Genomic DNA, 20,067 nt, shown 5'->3' with positions numbered 1-20,067 from the left:
CCTTGGAGAGGGAGGTCTCCACCTATATGCTCTGAAGGTTATCACAGCCACGGATCTCCTAAATATTCCTGTGGTTTGTGAATTTCCTGATGTCTTCCCAGAAGAATTGCCAAGAATGCCACCCAACAGAGCCGTAGAATTCTGTATTGATCTTGTTCCCAGTACGGCCCTAATTTCGAAGAGGTCATATAAGATGCCGCCAAATGAGTTAGCAGAATTGAAGAAGCAAGTTCAGGAGTTGCTTGCAAAGGGCTTCATTCGTCCGAGCTCCTCACCCTGGGGACGTCCGGCCCTCTTTATCAAGAAGAAGGATGGCACTCTGCGGATGTGTGTTGATTACCGTCCTCTGAATGAGGTCACTGTCAAGAATAAGTATCCACTTCCCAGGATCGATATTCTATTTGATCAATTGATCGGTGCTCGGGTCTTCTCTAAAATTGACTTGAGATTGGGCTACCATCAAATCAAGGTCCGACTGGAGGATATTCCAAAGACAGCTTTCTCTACCTGTTACGGTCTTTATGAGTTCACCGTCATGTCTTTCGGCTTGACTAACGCACCAGTGTTCTTCATGTACTTGATGAACACAGTCTTTTTTGAGGAACTTGACAAGTTTGTCGTAGTTTTCATCGATAACATTCTTATCTACTCCAAGACTAAAGAGCAACATTCTGAGCACCTCCGTGTCGTTCTTGGTTGACTTTGAGATCACCAACTCTATGCCAAGTTTAGTAAATGTGAGTTCTAGCTCAAGGAGGTCACCTTTTTAGGGCATGTTCTATCTGAGAATGGTGTTGCCGTTGACCCAAGCAAGGTGCAAGATGTACTCAATTGGGTTCAGCGCAAGAATTTCACCGACATTCGGAGTTTTCTCGGACTCGCGAGCTATTACCGTCGGTTCATCGAGAATTTCTCCAAAATTGCCAAGTCCATGACTGAGCTATTGAAGCAAGGCAACATGTTCGAGTGGTCCAGTGAATGTGAGTCAGCTTTTCCAACCTTGAAGGAACTGCTCACGACCGCTCCCGTTCTTGCTCAGCCAGAAGTGGATAAGGGTTTCGACGACTATTGCGATGCTTCCCGCATAGGCCTCGGATGTGTTCTCATGCAAGAGGGCCGAGTTGTTGCTTATGCCTCATGTCAGTTGAAGCGCCATGAGGAGAACTACCCAACCCATGATTTAGAGCTCACGACAGTTGTCCATGCCTTGAAGATCTTGTTCCATTATCTATTGGGAAATCTTTGCCGTATCTATACGAATCACAAAAGTCTCAAGTACATTTTTACTTAGGTCGATCTGAATATGAGGCAGAGAAGATGGCTCGAGCTGATCAAGGATTATGAGCTGGAAGTACATTATCATCTCGGCAAAGCGAATGTGGTCGTCGATGCCTTAAGCCGAAAGGCTCATTGTCATTGTCTTAGGGTCTCACCCAAGGATTCCACCCTCTGTGATGATTTCCGAAGATTTGGACTTGAGATGGTTTCGGAGGGTTACCTTTCCAACTTGGAGGTGAAATGCGTTCTCATTGACCAAATTAAGGAAGCTCAGAAGAAGGACAAGGGCATGGAAGGGGTTCGTGATAAGATCAAGGAGGGCCAAGCCAAGTGCTTTACCTTGGACGACGAGGGTGTCTTGTGGTTTGAGAAGAGATTAGTGGTCCCTAAAGTTTGGGAGTTGAGAAAGAAGATCCTGGATGAAGCTCATTACTCCATGCTATCCATTCACCCAGGGAGTATCAAGATGTACCAGGATCTCAAGCCTAGATTTTGGTGGACTCGCATGAAGCGAGAGGTCACTCGATATGTAGCTGAGTGTGATGTCTACCGAAGAGTGAATGCTGAGCATATTAAGCCAGCCAGTATGATTCAACCCTTGCCCATTCCATCCTGGAAGTGAGGGGAGATTGGTATAGATTTTATTACTGGATTGCCGAAGACTTCTCATGGGTATGACTCAATTTGGGTCATTGTGGACCGGTTGACAAAGTCCGCTCATTTCTTGCTCGTTAAGACCACCTTTACGGTCAAGCAGTACGCGAAGCTGTACCTCACTCGGATTGTTTGCCTCCATGGAATTCCAAAGAAAATCATTTCTGATGGAGGCACTCAATTCACTTCCCATATCTAGAAGGGCCTTCATGAAGCTATGGGAACCGAGCTCTTCCATAGTACTACATATCATCCTTAGACCAACAGCCAAACTGAGAGGGTGAATCAAATCTTAGAAGATATGTTGAGGGCTTGTGTCCTCACATATGGGAAGAAGTGGAAAATCTGCTTGCCATTTGCAGAGTTCTCCTACAACAATAGTTACCAAGCGAGCATTGAGATGTCACCGTTTGAAGCTTTGTATGGCCGACGATGCCGAATACCATTGCATTGGTTCGAATTCGGTGAAAGGACTTTTCTTGGCCCAGATTTGGTCAAGGAGGTAGAAGAACATGTTCTGATGATTCGCAAGAGTCTCCTCACGGCTCAGTCCCGACAAAAGAGCTATGTGGATTGCTGCAGACGAGTTCTTGTATTTGAGATAGGAGATTTTGTCTATCTTAAGGTGTCGCCTCTCAAAGGGGTTCGACACTTTCAAGTCTACGGAAAGCTAGCATCTCGCTATGTTGGTCCATTTCAAATTGTTACTCGGCGTGGAGAGGTGGCCTATCAGTTGGACTTGCCTCTGTCCCTCTCCGTCGTGCACAACGTCTTCTATGTCTCTCAATTGAAGAGATGCCTTCGAGTCTCAACCGAAATCATTGAAGTTGCAAGTCAAGAATTGCAGCCAAATCTCTCCTATTGCAAACATCTAATTTGATTTCTTGAGGAAGCTGAACGGAATATGCGATGCAAGTCAATTAAGTTTCTTAAGGTTCAGTAGAGTAATCACTCCGAAGGCAAAACGACGTGGGAACTTGATGATCGGCTTCATGCCTATTATCCTGAGTTTTTTTTCCCAAATTGCGAGTGTTGCATTAGTTTTATTCCTCATAGTGTGTAAATGGTGCTATAGTAATGTAGATGTCATGAAACGCCCTGAATGATGTTGAGATGCATTCACTTTTGAGTAGTTGAAAGTTCCGTCGTTCCACCCACACCACCCGTGGGTTAGTAGGAATCTTGTATTCCAGTTTTTCTTATATATGTACACAATCACCATCAAGTCACCAAGGACACCACCCTCACCTTTGTTCTCTCTTGAATATAAATAGAAGTTGTAACTTTGTCATGTCAGTGAACTGAGATGGGAAAGGATGATGACACCACTGTCCCTCACCTGACACCTATCTTGTTATCTTATAATATCCTTGTTATAAGATTAACATGTCTAGGTAAATATGGCACTTAGAAACCTGGGACTTTTCTCGAGGTTTGAGAAATATGCCATGCAGCACTGCCGTATCATCTAGTGATGCCATTATCGTTCTAGTCCTGGAAACTCCTTTTCCTTGCCCACTTCCCCACACTTCACCCAAATCTCGGGGCGAGATTCTTTTAAGGGGGGGGGGGGGAGTTTTGTGATAGCCCAAATGGCTTGAGCATGTCATTAAGCATCATAAGCGTCATTAAGCATATGATGTTTAATTGTTTTCAGCAATTATTAACATGCAATTTCAATTAAACATAAATTGTGAAAATTAATGTTAAGTGGTGCTTTGTGAAGCAACTCACAATATTTCTATGGAACATAGGGCTGGAAATAATTTTAGAAATTATTCCATAATAAGTGAGGAATATTAGTTATTTTTCCCAAATTTGTGGGAATGGTTTTGAAGGTATAAAAATTACCACAATTTAGAAAATCTTGCATTTTTGGAGAATTTTAGATTGAAATTGGCTCAGGCATTATGGGTCAAACAAGTTAAAATGGGTTGCACATGAATTGTAGTTTCACACAAAATTGGTCCCATAAGTTTTGGACCACGTGAGGATGTTCTTTTAAATAGAAGAAGTGGGACAGATATTTTTTTGGCCAGCTACTTTTCATCGCCCATCTCTCCCGCTCTCTCTGCACTCTTTGCCTCTGTCCGCCGCTTTCCTTGACTTTGGAGGCCAGCTACATCGCTGGGTGTACATGTGTTGGGCAAACGTCGGAGCAGCAAGGCAAGTATCTAAGCATATTGCACCATTTGTTCAAATTAAATCGAGTCTAAATTGATATATTATGCTTTATGTATGTTTGCATGTGTTGAGTCCAGTGTCGGGTTGATATGGGTAGAACCTATGTTGATGCATTATCTCTACCTTGACTTATTGATGAATCCTTATCCTTGTAGCCTTGATGATATAGTTGGTGTCTAGCTTCAAGGATTATTCGAAATGCTTAGTAATGCTTAGGTCCTTGGTAGAAGTCAAGCAACGGTGCTGCTGTTATTCACGAGCTTAGGGCTTAATCGCTGTTCATAGATACAAAGATGAGGTTGAGATGGATGGTTGAGATGTGAGATTGAGGCAAGATGTGGCAGTGTTAGGGGTATCTTCTACCCAGGAGGAGTCCTCTGGGTAGTTTGGGAGAGGAGCCCAGATGCCATAGACCGCTTGCATCGTTTAAGGCTGTCCATTGGTATAGTTGGCTCTAGCACTTTCCGTACTCACCACATGTTGATCTAATGGTAAGGTAAGCCGATTATCATATGTTGTGTTGACACTTGCCTTGTGGCTCTATGATGTGTAAGAGAAAAAGGAAAGGAGAAGCAAGGTGGCGGGGAGCTAGAGGTGTCTGGGACACACTTGCGAATAACCCCAGTGCCATAGGGGCATAGCAAGTGAGCGGTTCCGGGTATGAGAAAGGTTGACACGAGTACGCCCTTATGTGTACTTTCACGAGTAGCATAAGCCGAATGGTTCTTAAATCGTGTGGGTAAAGTTGTATCCCCTGTAGGGTGTAAGAACAATTCGAATTGCCGCGCTCTTGATCATGAGCATGCTATTGTTTCATTTGTATCGGTCGTAGTGTCACAATTATGGTATGATGGAAATGGTTGGTGGATATTGTTGATGAGATGGTTCATTTCGCATATGTTTATGTTGGATCATTTTACTCTATGTTCATGTTGGTTAAGTATAGATGCTCACACATATGTGTCTAGGTTGCTTACCACATATGTTTTACTTAACCTTGTGGCCTACTCTTGCTAATAGCTCAATGCATAATTCTTGGAGTTGAGCTATATATATGTGCTCTATATGGTTTAAGTCTTGCGAGTACCTTCGTACTCATACCTGCGCTTTTAGGTTCTGCTGGTGAGGGTGAGGCGGTGTTTGGCTACTTCGTGCTCGCTGATGCAAGTGGGGGGCAAGATGAAGCATCTAGGCCCATAATTTTGAGTTTTGGTAATTAATGATAATATATCTTTATGTACTAACATATTTGAATGAGTTATGAAAAGGTTAGTCACAAAGGTGTTGCGGAGATAGAGGTTGCATGAATGAAAAGCATGAAGAAAGGCTAGCTCAAGGCAAAGGTATAATTGTAGGACATTTTCTTTTACTGGTCAATGGAGATTAGAGAAGAAAAAATTGACCGAATTAATAGGATAAGTGTCGTACTATTAAGAGGGGTTGAAGTAATTGCTTAAAGTTTCTATGGCACCAAATTGCTCAAACTTGCATATCATTTAGAGTTAAATTTTATAGTTTGAGAAAAAACCATCAAAAATACTACTTTTATGTGCTCCTGTGTGCTGGCGGTCTGACTGAGCCTAGCAGCGGTCTGACTGCTGTATAACATCCAGTGCAATCTTGCCCCTATAAGAGTGGCAGTCTGACCGCTGTATAAAGTCCTCCAAAATCTTGAGCAAATATTAGTCTCGGTCTGACCGTGGGCCTCGCCGGTCTGACCGAGAATCACACAGAGAGTTTTTGCTTCGGTGGTCTGACCGCAGAGTCCGTCGGTCTGACTGCCCAGAGTGTTCCGGTCTGACCAAAGGTGGATGGCGGTCTGACCGCCAGGATGTGTTAGAATTTATTTCGACCGTTGCTGTAGCCATTGTACAACGGCGGTCTGACCGCCACTTGTGCTGCGGTCTGACCGCCACTTACGCAGAGATGTTAGGTTGGCAGTAACGGTTAGATTTTGTGAAGGTGGGTATAAATATGGGGTTGACTGGCTCATTGATGGCACCTCTTGACTCTAGCACATAAATACAACACTTTGAGCTCTAGCCCTTCACTCTCCCTCTCCATTAGCTCGGTGATTGCATTTTTGAGAGGTTGAGATTAACTAGTGCATAATTTTCAAAGGTTTGAGCAATTTGGCACTTGTGATCCTTCAAGCAAGCATCTTCAACTTATTACTCTTGGAGGTTACTGCCTCCTAGATGGCTTGGAGGTTGTGGCACTGACGAGCCCTTTAAGGAAGATTGTGAAGGAGCCGCGGTGGTGATTGTGAGAAATTTGAGCACGCCTTGCCGGAGTGGTAAAGTGCTTCACTAGTGAAATCGAGGTTGTGAGTAGTTCTTGTTCATTGCCGACTTAAGGTCAAGTTGCTCAAATGAGCTCTTTCTCGTGTGAGAATTGAATACTTGATAGAGAAACTGTTTGAATCTTGAACTCACCTCAATGTAGATTAGAGGTGATCGGCAAATCACCGAGACCACGGGAAAAAAAATTTGTGTCATCTTTGAGCAATTTACCTTATCATTGAATTGTTTACTTTCATGCAACTTACTTCAAGTAATTTATCTTCGTAGATTATAAATTGTTGCATGTCATCCTATGTTTGCAAACCTCAACTTAGGTCTTAGTTGATCTTCTTTTTACTCTAATGATCCTTAGTTTATTTTTGGAAGTTTTCTTGATCGCTTAGCCATTAGTTTTAAAATCGCCTATTCACCCCCCTCTAGTCGGTATCCTTGATCCTACACAAGGGTAGTGCATTCTACTCTGGTGAGGCGTAGCTTTTGGGGTGGAGCCTAAGGGCATTTTTCTCCACTCTCCCTTTGTTGTTGTTAAGGGTTTATCTTCCGCTGCGTAGTTTCTCTTTGTGTAAACTGTTGCAAATGGTTGTATGCTTAAGAACCTGTAATATAACTTTAATTACTCGCTCTTTCTTAAACTATGTTGTGATGTACATGTTGGAAAGGCATGTGTTCCGATCTTAGGCACAAAACACGTGCCGGGACTACCGGAATGGTATTCTGGTTAATCATTGAGATTGTAATTATGAATAATGATCCTCCTGATGATTAATTAGAATACTGTTTGGACGGTTCCTCACAGCAGCCATGTCTACCTCAACGAAGAATGCGCCACCACTGAGCTCAAAGACGACGACATCGCTATTGGAGAAAAGATGTGGTACTTGGACACCGGCTTGTCGAACCATATGACGGACCTTTGCGCAACATTCACCGAGCTTGACCGTAACATCGCAAGATTAGTCAAATTCAAAGATGGCTTGATCGTCGGCATTGTCGGGTGAGGAATAGTCACATTTGTGGAAAAAAAAGGAGGTGAATATCGAGCCCTGACAAACGTCTACTACATCCCTTGTCTCTAGACCAATATCATCAGTCATGGTCAGCTCGATGAGGTCGACTACCAAGTCTTGATGGAGGACGGCATATTGTGTGTTCATGATCGAAAGAGACAACTGCTCGCCAAGGTGCAATGATCTGGTAATCACCTATACAAGATCAGCCTCACTCTCATGCAACTTGTATGCATGCTAACATGCCTCGATGCCTCGACACCGACACTTGGCGTTGTCATGCTCGCTTTGGCCATCTAAGCTTCGACACTTCGCGTAAGATGTCATGCAACGGCATGGTGCTCGTGCTCCCACACATTGATCTGGTCGATCAATTGTGCAATGCATGTCTGTAACACCCCAGACACCGCAAAAACCACTCCACTTGACTTGCCAAAATTATAAAATTTTGGTAGCACCTCCTCTAAAACATGATAAAGCGGAAGCAACAACATAGATATAGGATGCATAGATAAAACCACACACTAACACATAAGTATCCTAGCAAATAACCAACGCATTAAGGCATTAAATTTTGACCTCCAACAAAGCAAACTAATACATAAGTTTACTGACGCTAAGCAACACTAAGAGATAAACAACTCCAACACTTGCATTATTATTACAACACCACTACTACATTAATATGTGCGATTATAACGTGTAGAAATGCTGCTAGTCCCATCCCGTCCAAGCAAGCAAGCATCAAGCACCTGGAAAGGTTATTAAGAGGTGTGAGATATAAAATCTCAGTAAGCAAACTGCTTTAACAAGCTATTTAAACTACAAGTTCATTAGACATCATTTTAAAAGAGTAACAATAGCATAAAAATAAACCAAGTTAGACATCCAAGATTATCATAAACCTCATCTAAAAAGATTAAACCACACCTCATATCTTCTGGAGAGGCATTCGCTTATCAACATCCACTTCAATAATAGGAAACAATTCAATTAAATACTATAAAATGCAAATGCAAGTCCACTGCCTTTACATCCAACAAAGTGTAAAGCTGCACCGTACCCCTCCTCGGGCAACGTACGGTGCGTACCGGTACAAGTCACGACCAGCAAACGGTGACATATTACTTCATATGAGGTGCAATGCAAATGAATGCATATGAAACTGTAAATACCACATCACATCATAGCCTTCATCAACCACATATACCACAATAATAACAATCTTCATGGATATTAGAGCATAAGGCAACATAACCACATATAAACAAGTAATCGTGCCTCACCTCATCAAAAACATCAATTAATCAGGTCATATTAAATGGATTATTGTTCTGAACATATAATTTAGGTGGAGTTAGAATGAATAACAAGTTAAAGGTAGTAGCAAAGCAACCACTACGTTTACTTGCTTTTTTTCGATACAACCGACAACCTTCAAACACGATCAGGAGCACCACCACCTGATTATGAACCACACATCAGCAAAATAATCATACAAGCATGCACATACAATAGGAAACACGATCCTAACACCCCAAGCCGCCATTCAAAAGAGAACTACAAAAACAGCATATACATCCTTCTACCGATAAAAGTAGTAGGGCTTCACATTTTCATATCTTTTTTCTGCAACTGATATCATAGCAAAAAAACACACTTCTGGAAACTACACAACAATGGAAAAATATTTCGTGAAGAAACCATATTTTTATCAGGTCAATAAGGGCCTCTAATCTGCTGTTGAAAACAGCACTGAAAACTGTCCCGAAAAGTCTGACAGAAATCTTCACATTTTTCCCGTAATTAATACACAAATTCAAAAATTCTAAATATTTCGCAGAAGCTATAAGACTCCATTGTATACCACTTTCTAGTTATAGCTTTTTGTATTTGAAGCTCCTAAGGTGGCCAAAACACGCTCTGAACATGACTGAACTTTCTGATGATGAAACAACAGCAGCAACTTTTAAGAGGCCATAACTGGAGTTGTACTCATCCTATGATAACGTTCTCTACGCCGTTGGAAATATTATGAAAAGCTCTACAACTTTTCTTCAGATTGAACCCTAAAATTATTCCAATATGATGGCAAAAAAATTGATTTGATCTATTACTGTCCAAATTCTTGTCAGAGAAAATCAGTCAAGTTGAAACGATGATATACCTCACCATGGATGAATTTTCACCAGAAAAAATTCTATGGGGGCGTGCTGCATAGCTCCCCTCATGCAGCATTCCTCGGATGACCACCACATACAGGTCTGTGTGCATCCCAAAGCAACCCCGGGCAAGTACGCGCACTAGTCGAGCCAGTGCAGCGGCTCGAGCTGTAGCACGCGGGCGAGCGGAAAGTAAACCAACCGCAAGCATACCCTATATCCTGTGGGGGTGTTGCTGCTGTATATTGATGGTCTGTACAAGCAATGTGGCTAAGACTATTACAAAGAGTAGATCAGATCTAATCTATCCTAGGGCTAAAGTTACCGAGTAGCCCCTCTATTGGGGTCTTGATGCTTGCCTCTCTCTTTTTCTCTTAGTCGTCTTCCTCTCCCCTCAGCCTTTTCATCTTATATAGGGGTGAGGTATCGACTCCTATACAACCATAGTTGATAGGGAGTTGTCTTTCTCACTACTGCAGAAACCCCCTTCACTGTCGGCTCTAAAACCACCTTCACTGCTGGTTTTGGAGCTGGCAGTGGGCAACAGGCAGTGATAGTCGTGGACTATCACTGCTGGCTAGGTGGATCGGCAGTGAAGGGCCTTATCACTGTCGGCTCAATCCCTGAGCTGGGAATGATACCCAAGGCAACACTGTTGGCTCAAGGATTCAGCCGGCAGTGATACCCAAGGCATCACTGCTGGATCAACGATTCAGCCGGTAGTGTTTTGTCGCTCCTCCCTCCCCTCCTCCCTCTCTTTGTCCTCTCTGTACTCCCTCTCACTCCTTGATCTCTCCATTTCTCTCTCAATACATGCATACAATGATACATATATTTAATGTAAATCAATAATAAATGCACCTCATTAATATATAGTAATGAACACATGTTTAAAGTCATAGGCATCGACAAACACACATATGTACATAATAGTTCTCGCAGGTCACCCCCTGAAAAGTCGGTCGAGTTAAGCTAGTCAAGTATCCCTCTACATGTACCTCTACTTCCTCTCCCGCGATGAGGACCGCGTCTCCGCACTGTCGACTGTTGGCGTGTGTACATCCAGGGATGCAGGGGGGCGATGGTGGTGGAGCGTTGGACCCGGCCACACCTGATCGACCGCAGCATTGCCTAAGCTCTAGGCTCCCCGGCGTGTCAAAGATATCGGAGTGTGATGCCTGAATGCCTCTATGGTTTGAGCCTTCAGCCTCCTTCGCAGCACACTGATAGGCCACCCTCTTGTCCTCCTCCTCCTGGGCACGCTTATGGGACGTAGCTTCTTACTCCTCCGCAGTGCACAGCTGACAGGCCAGCCTCTCATCCTCGTCCTGGGTACACATCCTAGCCACTACTAGGGTGAAGTTCTCTCGTTTGTATGCATCCCATACCTGCACACCATCGTTCCATAGTATTACAAGATCTTCCATTAATGATTTCAGGCATCCATCGATATTGTTGCCAGGTTGCCTCGGCTCGGGTATCAGCACCAGCATCATAATGTACTTCTGCTTTATACACAACTAAGGAGAAAGGTTGTAGATACATAGAGTCACAGGCCAAGTGTTATGACTACTGCTCATGTTGCTGAATGGATTCATCCCATCCGTACTCAATCCAAATCTTATATTCCTCACATCTTCTGCAAATGGCTCCTTATATTTCCTATCGATGTTTCTCCACTGTGTAGAATCAAAGGGGTTTCTCAGCATTCCATCATCCTTGCGCTCCTCGGCATGGCACCGCATCAGTTCAGCATGCCTTTTGTTCGTGAATAAACGCTCCAAATGGGGGACTATGGGAAAATACTACATCACCTTGATGGGAGGCCTTTTATTCTTTCCTTCACCATCGTTATCATCACGGTCACGCTTGTACCGTGATGCACCACAGAAGAGACACGCTTCCAAGTCTGCATGCTCTCTGCGACACAACATGCAATTGTTTGGACATGCATGTATTTTCTGCACTTCCAACCCCAATGAGCACACAACCTGCTTGGCCTTGTACCTGTTTTCTGGCAGCACATTTCCCTTTGGAAGCAATTTCTATAAGAACAGTAACAACTCTATGAAGCTTTTATCAGACTACCTATTGTTTCCCTTCAATTGTAGCAGTAAAAGCACGGTACGCAACTTTGCATGCTCCCTCTCGTAGCCCGGGAACAACGGTGTTTTAGAGTCCTCTACCATACGCCGTTGTTGTACTTTGCGCTCACACGTCTCGCATCGTACATCCATCTTCTGTCCATCTACAATTCTATCATTATTGTAAATCCAAATTCATAACATCTAGAAAATTTTGCGATCACCAACAAATAAATTACCTCGTCATCTCCTACTGGCAATTGGCCTGGGTTGGAGGAGCCGCCTTTTGTATGCTTTCGTGTACGCTTCCGATTAGTATTTGTTGGTGTCATCCCTAGAAATTTTCTTTATTATTAAACTCTTTTGTCGAACTAATTAAGTAAAAATAAAAAAAATCCTCATACATAAAGTTTATATATTGGAGCTTGCTAATTAACTAAAATATAAAATATATAATTGGATCTTGCTACATACCTAAATATCATGGAGAAATTTTCTAATTCATTAAAAATCACAATAAATATGCTCATACCTAAAGTTTTCATATAGGAGCATGCTAATTAATTAAAATATAAAAATATAATTGGAGTTTGCAACATACCTAAATATCATGGCTAATTTTTCTAATTCATTATAAATCAAAAATAAATATGCTCATATCTAAAGTTTATATATAGGAGCTTACTAAATTAATTAAAAAAATAAATATGCTCAAACCTATAGCTAATGTAAATCAATAATAAAGACACTTTCCACCATAAGCTACTAATTGAAGCTTCCGTATAATAAATGAGATATAATTGCATCTACATTGTCTTAAAACATCATGGCCATAGGTGCATCTCCATCTTTTCAAAATTTAGAGCAATTTACCAAATAAAATTCAACTAGAAATGGATTGAAGTTGAAGTTACATACCTTGGAACACCTAGGGCATGAGGATTTCTCAAAATTTTGAAGCCACTAAGAACTAGGTGACCAAAAATAGCTGCCATGGAGCAAACAAAGCTCCTCTCCGTTGTGTGCTCGGGCGGGAAGGAGATGGTGACTTTTATATAGTGAGACATCACTGTCGGCTCATATAACAAGCCAGCAGTGATGAAGATGGAGCAGGGCATCACTGCCGGCTCAAGCCAATAGCCGGCAGTGATGCCCTTATCACTGCCGGTTCGTAAGCCACGATGACTGTAATTTTCCCGCGTGGCTTATGAACCGGTAGTGATTCCCCCATCACTGCCGGCCCATTAGGAACCGACAGTGATGGGCCGGTATATGTAGGGGTTTATGTAGTAGTGCCTTGACGTCCAAGTTGATAGATCTGTTTTGAATACTGATCGTATCGAGTTGGGTCCTTCTCATTTCAGGATTGATCATCTCGAGTTCTCTGTTGAGGATGGAAACCAATCTAAACCTTACTGGTATGTACTTCCTTGATTCCAGGTGTATCAAGTACCGCTGATTCGATTCCATAATATCTGGAGCTGCATCAAATATACTATGTATGTGTATGATATACTCCTTATGCACATATACCTATAGTTAGATATTCGACAAGTATAATACACAACTACACTATAACCGATAAAGTAATATCCTGAAGAATACGTAGCGTATGCTGTTTCTAGGGTACATACACAGGTACGTACACTACTACATAAACTCCTATATATATCAGCCCATCACTACCGATTCCTAATGGGCGGGCAGTGATGGGGAATCACTGCTGGTTCATAAGCCGCGCGGGAAAATACAGTCATCGTGGCTTACAAACCGGCAGTGATAAGGGCATCACTACCGACTGTTGGCTTGAGCCGGCAGTGATGCCCTGCTCCATCTTCACTGTCGGTTTAATCCACTGATCGACAGTGATAGTAGGGCATCACTGCCGGCTTGTTATATGAGCCGACAGTGATGTCTCGACTATATAAAAGTTGCCCTCTCCTTCCCCAGCCCGAGCACACAACAGAGAGGAGCTTTATTTGCTCGGTGGCGGCCATTTTTGTTCACCAAGTTCTTAGTGGCTTCAAAATTTTGAGGAATCCTCATGCCCTAGGTGTTCCAAGGTATGTAACTTCATCTCCAATCCATTTCTAGTTGAATTTTATTTGCTAAATTGTTCTAGATTTTGAAATGATGGAGATGCACCTATGGCTATGATGTTTTAAGACAATGTAGATGCAATTATATCCCATTTATTATACGTAAGCTTCAATTAGTAGCTTATGGTGGAAAGTGTCTTTATTATTGATTTACATTTGCTATAGGTTTGAGGATATTTATTTTTATTTTTAATGAATTAGAAAAATTAGCCATAAAATTAAGATATATAGCAAACTTCAATTATATTTTTAATATTTTATTTAATTTAGCAAGCTTCAATATAGAAACTTTAGGTATGAGCATATGTAGCAAGATCCAATTATATTTTTTATGTTTTATTTAATTAGTAAGCTCCAATATATAAACTTTATGTATGAGCGTATTTATTTTTTATTTTTACTTAATTACTCATACAAAAGTGTTGAATAATAAAGAAAATTTCTAGGGATGGCACCAACAAATACTCATCGGAAGCGTACGCGAAAATATACAAAAGATAGCTCCTCCAACCCGGGCCAATTGCCGGTAGGAGATGATGAGGTAATTTATTTGTTGGTGATCGCAAAATCTTCTAGATGTCATGAATTTGGATTTACAGTAATGATATAATTGTAGATGGACAGAAGATGGATGTACGATGCGAGCCGCGTGAGTGCAGAGTACAAGAACAGCGTGGATTGTTTCCTGGTACAAGCCGCGACGCACAAGTCGAATACATAGTCTCAATCCATGTGATGTCCATGCATCGATTGCGAGAACAAGAAGCAGTTTTCCACCACCCAGCAGATACATTCTCACTTGATGCCAAGGGGCTTTATGCCTGGCTATACTCATTGGACTGAGCACGGTGAAGCTGAGATCGTACAGGAAGGGCAATACATTGGCAGAGAAGACGAAGACTTGTGCACCGATATGCCGGCTGACGAATACACTGATATGCCACCTGCTGGAGATACGTTGGTCGATGATGATCTAGAGGAGATGCTGGCTGACGCCAACGCTGACGCCGATGATCTAGAGCAGATGTTGCGCGATGTGGAGGTAAACTTTACCAATGAAAGAGAGTTTCAAAAGTTCCAGCATATGGTAGAGGACTCTAAAACACCGCTATTCCCGGGCTACGAGAAGGAGCACACAAAGTTGTTTACCGTGCTTTCACTGCTACAATTGAAGGCAAGCAATGGGTGGTCTGATACAAGCTTCACAGAGTTGTTGCTGTTCTTGCAGAAATTGCTTCCAAAGGGAAATGTGCTGCTAGAAAACACATACCAGGCCAAGCAGGTTGTGTGCCCATTAGGGTTGGAAGTGCAGAAAATACATGCATGTCCAAACGATTGCATGTTGTATCGTAGAGAGCATGCAGACTTGGAAGCGTGTCTCGTCTGTGGTGCATCACGGTACAAGCGTGACTGTGATAATATCGATGGTGAAGGAAAGAATAAAAGGCCTCCCGTCAAGGTCATGTGGTATTTTCCTATAGTCCCCCGTTTGGAGCATTTATTCGGGAACAAAAGGCATGCCGAACTGATGCGGTGACACGCCGAGGAGCGCAAGGATGATGGAATGCTGAGACACCCTGCTGATTCTACGAAGTGGAGAAACATTGATAGGAAATACAAGGAGCCCTTTGCAGAAGATGTGAGGAATATAAGATTTGGGTTGAGTACGGATGGGATGAATCCATTCGGCAACATGAGAAAAAGACATAGCACTTGGCACGTGACTCTATGTATCTACAACCTTCCTCCTTGGTTGTGTATGAAGCGGAAGTACATTATGATGCTGGTGCTGATACCAGGGCCGAGGCAACCTGGCAATGATATCGATGTATACTTGAAACCATTAATGGAAGATCTTGTAATACTGTGGAACGATGGTGTGCAGGTATGGGATGGATACAAACTAGAGAACATCACCCTATGCGCAATGCTCTTCGTAACAATCCAGGATTAGCCAGCCCTTAGCAACCTATCAGGCCAGACTGTCAAAGGCTACTGTGCATGCGTGCATTGTTTGGATGAAACAGAGAGCTTGTGGCTAAATAATAGCCGAAAAATGGTGTACCTAGGTCATCGTAAATTTCTTCGCAAAAATCACTCGTACCGCAGCAACAAGAGAGCTTTTGATGGGAAGGTTGAGACTCGATCACCTCCTAGGCATCGCACTGGGAGACAGGTATATGACATGGTAAAGAGATTTACAGTTATCCTTGGAAAGGGACGTGGGAGTAGATTGGTTCCGAAATCTAATCTTAGAGCTCCTATGTTCAAAAAGAAAGCTATTTTTTATGACTTATTGGCCAGATTTAGTGGTTCGACATGCAATCGATGTCATGCACATTGAGAAGAACGTGTGTGATAGCTTGATTAGTACGTTACTAGACATATGTAACACCCTAAATTTCAACTTTTGCAATAATTTATAATTTTGCTAGAACTTAAATGGGTGGTTGCAATTTTGTTCAATAGGGAAATTAATTTCTAAATTTAATTTGGCCTAGGTTAAATGTTTGTTGCATTCATGCCGTTGGAGATGCAATAAGGTTTTTATGCGTGGAAAAAGTTTGCAAAAACTCACTAGAAATCGCTCATTTAAACCCTTTTTGAAAATGTGTTGAAAATCAAATTGGAAAAGGAATTTCTATCTTGAAAATCGTTCTCGGGCCGATTTCCCTCTCCCTCGGCCCATCTCCTCTCCCCTCCCTTCTTCCGATTGGGCCGCGCCCTGCCTTCCCCACGCCTGCCCGAGGTCGAGGTGGCGTTCCCAGCTCACCGAGCCGCCCCCGCCCGAGCCGGCTCCTCTTCTCCCTCCTCTCGCCGGTTCGACCCAAACGCCCCCCCAAATCCCTGCGGTCATTTCAATCCGAGCCCTCCCGCGCCATAACTCGCAAATCAATGCACACCTCCGTGATCCCCTCCTTCCCAATCGGCCGCCCGATTGTTTTCCCCCTTGCTTGGCCCTCTAATTTGTTCAAACTGTCGCATTTATCCTCTTTGAAGCCGCCGGCCAATTTCTTCGATTCCGGTCGTTCCCCTCCCTCTCTTGCGTTTATATGCCCTCCCTCACCTTCCTTGCTCTGTTCCCCACCTGAAGCACCCATTTTTCCCCTTTGTTTGCACACGGATTCAAGCTCCACACTGTCGCCGCCATTGTTGCTGGTAAGAGCTCGCCGCCGCCCCTAATTCAGTCGTGCCACACCCTGATTGACTTTAGTTTTGGCCTCTACGGTGTCGTAGGTCCTTGTGCGACTCATCTCGACGCTTCTTGGAGTCTTTCCCACCGCCGGACACTGTCCCCGCTGAGCTCCAAGGACACCGGCCTTCCTCTCCGTCGCCAACCATCTCCGGAGCCCCTCCGCCATCATCGAGCCCACGGTGAGACTCCCCGTCTTCTCCTCTCTCTATTGCGCCAAGCGCCATTGAAAACCGTGGCCGGAGGCGCGTTTTTGCGTCGCGCTGGCGAGCTCCGCCACCGCCCACCGCCGTCGGCCATCGTCTCCCCGTCCCACGCCGCCCGCCGCCGCCTTGTTTTAATATCGGCCACCCGATCATCATCCAACGGCCCGGATTAGACCGGCCAATAACCCTTTGAGCCCTGGTCTATCGTGAGCCATGGACCGGTCATAAGGCCGTGGTCCACAGGGCCTGTAGAAATGTTCCATGGAATTTTCAACAGCAAAATAAATCAGTAAATGCTTTATTGCCTCATAAATCCACCTTTTCAGTATAAAAAAAATTTGGTATTTCTGTGTAAATCAAGTAAAATTTGCAGAATAGCCCCCATAACTTCAAAAGCTTATAACTTTTTGCTCGTAGATCTGATTTAGTTGATTTTTGCACCTAGATGTTCGTAGCGGCATGTAGAATCTTTTTATAGGGTTTTTATCTAGATTTAGCATAGTTTGGTGTACTGTTCTTAGGATTTCCTTTGTGTGTGCTTTTTCCGGTTTGTCGATTAGGAGCTGAGCAGTTCGACAATCTCCAAGACCAAGCTTTCGAAGATTTTGAGCAACACTCCGTTAAAGGCAAGTGTTCTTGAATATTTTGTCCCTTTTTTAGGATTTGCATGTATAGTTTTTATCCTTCAATATGCATGCTTTCCTAAATATGAAATCCCATGTTAGTGTTTATTAGTTTTGACTCAATATTCCTTGTCGCCGTTGTTTCACCATGAGATAAAATGGGTAGTGTATGCTAGTGCAGTCATGGTTGGGAAAAATGTTAATCTTGACTAATGAATTATGGAACAAGAATCGGGAAAGGGTAATTTTGTAGCAACATGGTATAGGGATCCCAACAGAATGGTTGTCGATGTTGGTGGGGGAATGCAAGTGTGCCGGTAGTGCATAGTTGGTTGCAGTTGTTTATGTGTGGGGTCCTAAGGACCGGTTCTTGAACATGTAACCAAGTTAGTTTCGCACAACCACAAGGACTAAATGGGTATGTCCTGGCCAATTAATTAGCCACCCCTCTAGTTTTGTGGGCACCTTGGACAGTTATGTGGCACAATAGGGGGTCTCTGCAACGATGGAATCGTCTATAAGCGGTGAAACCTTAGTGGGTGCCTGCAGGTTAGTGGGAGCTTTGTAAAGGTCTTGTAGTGAGACCCCGACTTCACACCCCGAAAGTGTGAAGCAACACGGGAATCATGACTTATGGGGAAAGCTGTGCAAACTCTACAGAGTATAAACTGATTGATCAACTGTGCTCACGGTCAAGAGAGAACTTGGACTTCTTCAGGATTAGTTGGAATCAAGGTTTGGTCTGGTTGGTTGGGTAGCCAGGTAATGGAATTACCTGGTGAGTCTTGGTAGTCAGATGAAATCCTATGAGTCAATCTTTTTGTCATAGTTGTGTCTTCACTTAGTAAATAGGATGCATGTTGTTGGAATCATAGGTTAAGATTGTTTAGTGCGGTTAACCCATGTCTAAATCTTTCCTTGACTTAAACCCCATATCATGTTTCCCTCCACTTGCGGAGTACATTTGTGTACTCACACCCGTTGTCCCCTTCCTTGTATTCTTCCGCTATTCAGAAGTCGTCAATGAAGCCACTACCTTCGACGAGGATGACTTCGACCCGAAGCTACTATTCTAGGCTAGTGTGCCCCCGGTCGACGCCTGTGGAAGATGGAGGCCCCGCTAGCAATGAAGACCTCTTTTTAGTTCCGCTGTGTTTTCTTTTAGACATTCAAGTCCTTTTGTAATAGTTAATTATGGTTGTAATCTTGGCACTGTGATGATACACTAATGAAGTAAGCATATGTATGAAACTTGTTCCTGGCATACATGTGTTGTGCCCAGTTTTATTCTTTTAAAACTAGGTGTTACAACATACCTCGCAAAACAAAGCATACACTCCAAGCACGGAAGGACCTAAAATGTTTGAAACTTAGACAGGATCTACATCCCAAAGATATGGAAGAAGGCGATAAATATCTTGGTCCCGCTAGCTACAGTATGAGCAAGGTGGAGAAAATTGCAATGTGCAAGTACTTGCATGGAATCAAAGTTCCATCGGGTTACTCCACCAACATAAAGAGACTAGTAAACATGAAAGATTTGAAATTAACTGGAATGAAGTCTCATGATTATCATGTGATGATGACACAGATGCTTCCAATTACAATTAGAGGTATTCTGTCGTCGAAGGTCCGAAACCCTATCATACAGCTATGTTCATTCTTTAACATGATATCACAGAAGGGTATTGATCCGACCAAGCTAGATAAGCTGCAGGAAGACGTGGTCGAGACTCTATTCCAGCTTGAGGTGTTGTTCCCTCTATTGTTTTTTGGTATCATGGTGCATCTCATTGTTCACATTGTGAAAGAGATACGGATTCTTGGCCCTGTGTTTCTGCATCAGATGTACCCTTTCGAGAGGTTCATGGGAGTTCTGAAGAAATATGTTCGTAACCAAAATTGGCCGGAAGGCTGCATGGCTGAGGGCTGGGGAACCGAGGAGGTCATTGATTTCTGCGTCGACTACATGAATCTCAAATCGATTGGTGTGCCTGTATCTCGCCATGAGGGGACGCTACAGGGGAAAGGGACGATAGGTGCAAACTCATTCAGCACTAACGACCCCGTTTCATTCACGCAAGCACATTTCATAGTTCTACAACAATCAATTATAGTGGACCCATATGTCGAAGAACACCAGAAAATGCTACGCACCATAAACCCAGGGAAGTTCGATGTTTGGATCGCGCGAGAGCATCGATATCATTTTGGCATCTGGTTACGTAGACAAGTGATGTATAAGTAGATAGAGTGTGCTCAGTTGACTGTGTT

The sequence above is a fragment of the Phragmites australis genome, chromosome 21 (genome assembly GCF_958298935.1).
Source record: "Phragmites australis chromosome 21, lpPhrAust1.1, whole genome shotgun sequence".
NCBI classification, from domain to species: Eukaryota; Viridiplantae; Streptophyta; class Magnoliopsida; order Poales; family Poaceae; genus Phragmites; species Phragmites australis.
Note: the sequence above shows the minus strand (reverse complement) of the source record.